Here is a 9,192-nt window from a genome sequence, read left to right as displayed (position 1 = left end):
CTGTGACCAAGCAGTGACCACAACCTTGCCCCTTGTCAGCTCTACTATACACCTGGGAATTCTGATCATTCACATAAACTTATAGGACCATTATCTGTCAACCCTATATATGTTCTTGGATACACTTCCCATTTCATAGACATACCTAATTGTTCAGCCTGTCCACCCCAATATACCCATGTTTGCCTTCACTGACAACGCAGTACTAGTATGTGCAAAAGGGTTCATATTTGTTGTCTGTGCCTCCCATGTACCTCTCTATGTCTTTCTCATCCTCAATGCTGCCGTACTGGTCATTCACATTTGGTACATTGCCCTCCTCTTCACCCAAATCAATACTTATCTAAAAGTCCATTCTATCTTGCAACTCTCTTAACTTCCTCACCATTTAGGAGTTCTCTAACTACACAGTCTTTTCCCTCTTTTTGTTTGTAGTTGTCCTCACCTGCCAATTGATGTCTCTGGTTCCCTGTTTATAATCTTGAAAGCTCATTTTACTTTGGATATGTCCATAGCTGTGGTTGCTGGGTTATGTCATCATGTGTATTAATGGTCGGTTGTTATTTGCTATTTTTGCAAACCCCCGACCTTTTGATTAATAGCCAAATGCCTTAAGTACTGCACCACCAGAACTCCTTACAAATACTTATTATACCCAGGCTAAAAGAAAATGTCAGCATACCAGAGAGGTTTCATGGTTCTCTGCATTTGCTCAAGGCTATTTCTTTCTACCATGGAAGCTGATGCAAATCCTTCCCTGTTCCAGAGTCTTCCACAGCAGCCTAGAATCTTGGCCAAATAACTCAGTAAAAAGGCGTAAGGAGCATCCCTGGAGAGTGGACACAAGACAGCTTATAAGGTCACATCTTACCAGGAAAACTCTAAGCCACAAACTTATGAAGTGTATCAGGAAAGTGGTTTAGGGCCTTAAGCTTTGATGCCAGGTTTGTGGCTTCAGGAATAAAAACCAGCCCTGGCTGCTAGCTCAGAGGCCTAAGCTGCTTCCCACACTAGAAATATTGCCCCAGGAGAAGAAAAATTTTCTTTTACATGTTGGACAAAAAATATCATTACCATTGATTTGGAGAACACTTTCCATAAGTTTACAGTATCTCCATAAACAGTATCTCACATGGGCTTTACCCTAGAAGGTAAGTATTATCATTCCTATTTTCTTAATGAGAAAACCAAGGCTTTCCAAGGTTACCATTTGTCCAAGGTCACACAGCTAGTTAGTGGCAGAACTAGGACTTAAACTTGGGTCATCTAACTTCAGGATTCATGTTTGACATTAAGCTCCCAAGTTTTCCCCAGGAGACAACACCTGCGATACTTGACATCGGATATCAAAGAACAATAATGCCACCATCAAAACAACAACAACAACAAAACATGAGTTTAAACATAAAAAAAAAAAAAAAACACTGCCACTGAGTCAATTCTGATTCATAATGATGCCCACTGGGTTTCCAAGGTGGTAAATCTTTACAGAAGTAGATTGCCCAGTCTTGCTTCCATAGAGTAGCTGGTGGGTTTGAACCACAAGCCTTCTGGTTAGCAGTCAATGCCTCAGGCACTGTGCTACCAGAGCTCCTTCTTTAAACACAGATTATGTACATAGATTAAAGGTATACATTCCCTCTAAACCAAAACCAAACTCACCACCACTGAGTTGGATCTAACTCATAGCGACCCCTCCTTGGGTTTTCGAAGTGGTATCTCTATGGAAGTAGATTGCCCAGTCTTTCTTCCAAGGAGTGGCTGGTGGGTTTGAACTGCCAGCCTCTGGTTAGCAGTCAAATGTCTTAGGCACTACGTTATCAGAGTTCCCATGTTCTATCTAGAAAGAATAAAAATTAGTCTATGGCTTCCAAAAAGCAAATTAACTAGAGTCCTATTTGGACTTTTATTATGAAATTTAACCATTTCCCAGTTGCATTAAGACTATGTGAGAGTGGCTAATGCTTCTCAGTTTTTGATAATTTGTTTGACTTGCACACTTTAAACAGTGACTCAAGTTTAGTGTTTCCCAGCTTTGACAGTTAAAAATAATGAACACAGTGCAGGAGATAGAAGAGAAGGTAGATGACTGGGACCTTTTAAAAATTAAATTCTTATGCATATCGAAAGACCTTATCAAAAGAGTAAAAAGAGCACCTACAGATTGGAAGAAAATATTTGCCTATGACGTATCTGATAAAGGACTTATCTCCAAAATCTATAGAAATCTTCAACACCAAAAAGACAAATAACTCAATTCACAAATGGGCAAAAGACTCGAACAGACACTTCACCAAACAAGATATACAGGCAGCCCACAAACACATGAGAAATTGCTCACGATCATTAATCATTCGAGAGATGCAAATCAAAGCAACAATGAGGTATCATCTCAGCCCAGCAATAATAGCAAAGTTCAACAGGTCAGAAAGTAACAAATGCTGGCAAGGTTGCAGAGAGATTGCAACTCTTATGCACTGCTGGTGGGATTGTAAAATGGTACAACAATTGTGGCAAACAGTATAGCCTTTCGTTAAAAAACTGAAAATAGAAGTACCATTTGACCCAGCAATTCCATTACTAGGAACATATCCTACAGAGGTGAGAGATAGCACATGAACAGACATATGTACACCTACGTTCATTGCAGCACAATTCACTATAGCAAAGAGATGGAAACAACCTAAATGCCCATCAACGGATGAGTGGATAACCAAATTATGGTATATCCACACAATGGAATGCTATGCCACATTAAAGAACAATTAGGGATATGCGAATCATCTCACAACGTGTATGAACCTGGAAGACATTATGCTGAGTGAAATAAGTCAATTGCAGAAAGACAAGTACTGTACGAACCCATTACTGTAAAAAGACAAAGAAGTATTTGCTTGGGAAAGGGAACTCACTTTGTAGGTTATGGGGATGGGGAGGGAAGGGGAGTGATTAATTTCAGGCTAGTTGGGGCCCATACGCTGACCTGGGTAGGGGGAGGGATATATGGAAAGGATCTCTGACCACCATGATAACGTTAGGAAATGGGAGGACACCAGACTGTGCACATAAGTGATAGACGACAAATGTTAATACCAACCAATCTATCCATAATACTGCATTGCCATTAACACCAAACACCGGGTTACAGATAAACACATAAACACCTGACATGATCAGATGGGGGTCAGTGAACAGGAGTATACTCTAGACCAAGGATAGATTCAGCTGAGGCTAATCTTGCACACACACCAGTGGTACAAAATACCTGCAATCCTTACAGAAACAACAGCAGACAGACACAGAGTAGTCCCTCACAGAAAACCAGACACTATGGGAGAGAGATTCAATAGATCTACCATCTCAGGACCATAGTACCAGGGGACACCAGACTCAATTGGCACAACAAAATACATAAAAGCCTTGTTCTGCATCCTGCATTGGTGAGTAGCAACTGGGGTCTTAAAAGCTTTCAAGCGGCCATCTAAGATGAAGCCAAAGTTCTCCTAGCATCAGAAGCAAAGAAGAATGCAAAATAAACAAACAAACAAGGGCATTTGGAAACAATCAGCCCTAGGACACGATGGCCCTCGAGACCAGAAGAACTAGATGGTGCTTAGCTACCAATACCAACCACTCAGGAAAGGATCAAATCTGGAGATCTTGAATAGAGCAGGAGAAAAAACATGGAACAAAATCCAAAAACTCAATAATGACCAGAATTACTGGTCAGATGAAATCTGGTAAGACCCCCCAGTGCTATGGCCCTGGAATACATTCTGCTCCTGGAATAAAACACACCCCCAAGGGCTGGCTCTCAGCCCAACACGAAGACCATTCAACCCAGGATGACCCACCCAAACTCTATGGTAATACATTCTTTAGAGCAATAGACCATGGGGCACCAGAGGACCAACATTCAAATTGAGGAAATGTAGGACAAAGAGGAGTACATAATTATGAGGGACACAGGGGGGAGGGTTGCAGGGTAGGGAGGGGAGGAGAATGGGTTAGGGTTGGACATGGCAAATGAGGAATAAAACTAAATGTACATGTAACGTTGAATGTAAAACAAGCTCTTAAAATAAAAGTACGTAAAAAAATCATACAGAAAAAAAAAATGAACACAGTAGTAAATAGTCACCTCCGTTAAAAATCATAAATAGGTCCTTATTTTGTTGATTTGCTATTTGTACTAATTAAATTAGCTGTTTCAGTGATTCTAATTGTGCTATGGACAACCAACATGAAGAAGAGAATGGTATAGCCCAAGGAATCTGGCCTTCGAGTTCAGAAAAACTTTGTTTCACATCACAGCTACCTCACTCATATGAACTTGTTCAAATTACTTAGCATCTCTGACACCCAATATTCTAATTGGTAAAGCAGGGAAGCATGTTTACCATTTAGAACTAGTGTGAAGATTAAATGAGCATGCATGTGCCTGACACAAAGTATTCAATAAAAAGCAAATTCCTGTTTTCATCATTTACATTCAATGCTATAAACTAAAAAGCAATGATACAGCAATATTTTCTTTTTACAGCCTGTCATCATTTCTACTAATAACAGGCACCATTCTAAAAGCAAGATAACCATAATTTTACTATGACATTCTACCCCTAAAACAGAAAAGCAAAACACTTCTGAAAAAATAGGAACATGTGGCTTGCTATTGTCATGTGGCTTGTGTAAGCAAAGAAATATCTATACAAAACAACTGTTATCTGATTTGACAAGATATTCCACATGCTTTTTTGACAATTACATTTATTTTTTTACAGGTCCTCTAAAATTATGGCTAAGAATCTTCTGGCTTTAATTTGAAAACCATCCAGAATTTCTTAGAAAACAAACTCAGCCAAACCCAAGTAGGAATAGAGATATTTCAAAGGCATTGGAAAGATAGATGTACTTGACTATCCACAGACAGATACCACTTATTAACCATTTAAGCTCAATGTTTTATGCCAGGGACACACAGAAATACTTGAAAACAACTAATTAGCCATAAATCTGACAGGAGACAAAGTATAGCTACTAATTCACTTCACTGAAAGAAGAAACATCAATTCCTTTTATGTATTTTGAAATTATATTAATTTAAATCATACATGTTTACTGAGTTTTGCTGCAGAATTATTCTACAGTGAAATTTAGAAGAATCTAGAACAATCTCTAGAGATTTCATCACACATTAACATTGAAAGATTCATGTTTACATTTCTTCCACAATGTGCATATAAAGTTACATATTAAGGATATTTATATTTAATATGTATCAAGCATATATATTATGTACTGTTGACACTTCAAAAATATTTCAATACGTCTCTGCTCACTAAAAACATTTGACATCCACCAACAGAGAAAACAAATGTCAGCATTTCTCAGTATAATCTTTAGTTAGCTTGGTGGCAGTAAGCATTTATCTTTTAGAGTCTAGATTTGCTTATCTCTACAAAACCCAAGGAATAGATGGTATTAAAAAAAAAAAAAAAAAAGGCAACAACATTATAGTATACTAGTTTAATGTTGCTTGTCATTATATGTAGTTTAAAAATATCAACACAGCTACAATGTACTAAAGAAACCTTTCATCATTTAATGAGTTTCAAACCTCTTTATAAAGTCCTGGTTCAGAAACGAAGTCTTCAAGATTCATGTCCAAATCAGCTGCTCCAGTCACTCACTAATTTCTAACCAGCCTCATAACAAAGATGCAAAGCAAAGGAAAATACCAAAGGGAAATGCCATTACATGCTGGTTTAAACACTTTTGTATCTAGTCATTTGTGGGTGGACTCAGTTGTTCATGGCATGATCGTAGTGAGGCCAAAAGGCCAGAGCCACCCACTCATACCCATCTGTGGTAAAACCACAGCATGTCTGCAGCTGACACCATGTTCAACCTAATTAGTCCCAGCCCTACCAGGCATATGATTTCATAACAACAAAGAGCACCAAGTCCTACAGAGACTTAACAAAACACAAATTTGATATCCCAGCAGCAGTCTTCTCAGTCTGTGAATAGTCTTCCCCGAGGCCCCTTGCTTCACGGCAGTTTTGACTAAAGTACACTCAGTCAGTGCAGGATTAGGCTGGATGAAAAATCACTTTCAAAGCTGGTAGCCTAAATCTAGCAAAGCTGCTTAATATGTAAAGTTCAGGATAGTATTAACAAAAACAACAGCCTACCTGTCTATATTTCCACCATAAATCAGGTTCTAAAATAGAGGTCTGGGTTAAACTGATGAATAAAGACTATTTACCCAAGGCAGATCGTAAAGCTACATGGCAAGTATTACAGAAACACCAAGCACCTGGCTAATGCTTTTCTAGTATTTGACACAACTGGCCTGTGCGAGCCTCATCTGCACCTGAAATATTTTGGGAGAGAAAACTGAATTAAAAGACCTTCAATTCTATTGTCATTTACTAATCATGCCACTTCAGCTGTGCTATTCATTACCCTACTCATCTATAAAATGGATGTTATTAGAGTCTCCCTGTTCTATTAGGAAGACTCCTGCAAATGAATTAAACACAGACCCAAGTATGAATTTGTTGTTGTTGTTGTTGTTGTTATGTGCCATCAAGTCAATTTACTAGTGTCCTGTAATTCCTTTCCTATCAGATATTCTTACACCGTAAAGAAATATTCTTGAAATACAACATTTACACTGATTTCTATTTCTTTTCCCAAAATCAACCTCTCCCAAAATACTCTGAACCATTTATACAGAAGATATTTGTAGATATTTTGGTTTTCCAGCAGCTACTTTATAATCATCACAGGAAATAACTTCATCTTTCTGTTCAGAGCATACAGACCTGAGTAAGGAGTTCTTGGCCCTTGTATATTATCCTTATTAAAAGTCATTTAAAAATATTTTTTAAAATGAACAAAGAAGAAAAAAAAAAAAAGGAAGAAAATTTAATTATCCATGGTCTCACCACCCAGAGATAATCACTATTAACATTTTGGTGAATACCCTTTAAATTATAAAGATAAGGATTTGAACAGGAGGGAGAGTGATCATATTAACTGAATACAAGATGCTATCAAATATAAGATTTATCTTCTATACAATATGAGAATTTAAGGGGCTCATATTTCAAAACTGCTAAGCAATTCAAAAGAACTTGTCTTAGTCTTAAGGAAATGGCATATCATTTTCTGTGTGGCATCACACTGAAACTACTGTTTTGTAATCCCACAAGTAAAATATTGTGAATAATTTTCCATGTAGAAAAAAATATTCTAGAATTCCAACTGCATTTTTTAAATGGCTATATTCATCTGGGAAGGGGGATGTAGCTGAATATAATCACCAAAATAGCAATTACAGGATTTTGCCAGGTGGCTTAAATTTATGATATATATTTAGAGAGAAAGCGGGAAAGAGGGGGAGCTTGTGAAATCAGACACTTGAGAAAAGAAAATTACCACTCATTCTGACCAAAGCTACTTTAAGAATAAAATTAATTTTTTAATGACTTTTAAGAAGTTAAGATGCTTTATCAGTGTAACATGTGCTTCCGTAGTCAGCTAAAGGAAGCAGCTAGGATTTCTTGAATCTATTCCCCTTCAAAATGATTGAAGGCAGAACTACTTTTAAGACTTTGTTATGGCTGAGCATAAGAAACTGAGTGGTATACCTCACTTGATGGGGATAAAAAGAGCAGTAGTTCCTATTTGGCCCAGGTTGCTAATGCCTTTACCATGTGCTGGTAACCAGAAAATATCAGCTACAGAATCAACAGTTTGTTTCAGGATGTCCAGATCACAGTAGGTGGGCAAGGAATGCTGCTGGCCTCACAAGTAGTTTATTTAAAATTCACTTGCAAGACTGCCTTCACTGAACAATGGCAATGACTGCATCAACAGTAGTTCGGAGATCAGAGGTAAGTAAAGTTCCAACAATTGACAGAAGAATGCTCACAGAGAATTGTTCTCATTCAGGTCATAGCTTTAACATGTTTGGATTATGAGTTTGGGGAAAGAGTGACACCTTCAGCAATATCACCCCTCAATGAAACCAACTCAGGCGCTTTGCTTTTTTTTTTTTTAAGACTCTAAAAAAGCAGCTCCCCTATTCCACTACCCTACCAAGTTGCCCCTTTCCCCAGTCTTGTTCTATACAGCTTACCTAAAGGATGGTCCCCAGGAGGGCTGGTCCCTATGAATGAAATCCAAGTTATCAGAAGCACTCAGTTCTCTGTAGCTTTCAGAGATCTCAAGGCAGGAAAACCACTCAGGGCTTCACCTGCTTTCTCTCAGGACATAAATGCAAAGGAGTCTGGGTCAACCAGTTATGTTCATCATTGGGAGAAGGCTTAAAGGAAAAAGCCAGCTTACAGAACATGTGGGAGGAGGGATTTCATCTCCTTAACACTGATATAGCTAGGACTGATCATTCAATCTATTATCCAAGCAAAATTTCACTTTTGAGAGTGAAAAGGTGTATTATCGATAATTATGAGACAATAACAACCAGGATGGTCACAGTATATATATAGTCACCTTTGTGTTATGACATGTAGTAATGTTATTGATTCACAAATACAATTCTAGAGAAAGAAGCCAGACACAAAAGGGTGAATACATGATACCATTTAAACAAAGTTCAAAGACCTGCAAATCTTATCAGTGAGGTTAGAAATCAAGTTAGAATTTTCCTAAGGGGGAGGAGATAAGAGAAGGGGAAGGGATGAGAAGAACACTGAGGATTCTGGTAACATTCAATTTCTTGACATGGGCAGTGTGTGGACTTTATGGTAATTCACTGAGCTATACTCTTATGATATGTGCATTTTTCTGTTCTTCAAGTTGACAAATTTATTATAAAAGAAGGCTTACGATTAGACTGTTTGGAGTTACATACTCCATATCTTTTTATCTATTAACTACAGACATAAATATGTTGTTGTCAGGTGCTGTTGAGTCATCTCCAACTCACAGAGACAGCATGTACAGCAGAATGAAACAATGCCCAGTCATATGCTAGTCCCATGATCTTTGCTATACCTGAGCCCATCGTGGTAGCCACTGTGTCAATCCATCTTGTTGAGGGCCTTCCCCCTTTTCGTTGTCCCTCCACTTTGCCAAGCATGATATCCTTTTCCAGCGAATGGTCCCTTCTTACAACATGACCAAAGTAGATGAGATGAAGACTGGTCATTCATGCTTCCA

This window comes from Orycteropus afer, unplaced genomic scaffold (assembly GCF_000298275.1).
Source record: "Orycteropus afer afer isolate SDZICR_OR568_19922 unplaced genomic scaffold, OryAfe1.0 scaffold00068, whole genome shotgun sequence".
NCBI lineage: Eukaryota > Metazoa > Chordata > Mammalia > Tubulidentata > Orycteropodidae > Orycteropus > Orycteropus afer.
The sequence above is the reverse complement of the archived record's forward strand: the minus strand, read 5'-3'. Positions refer to the sequence as shown.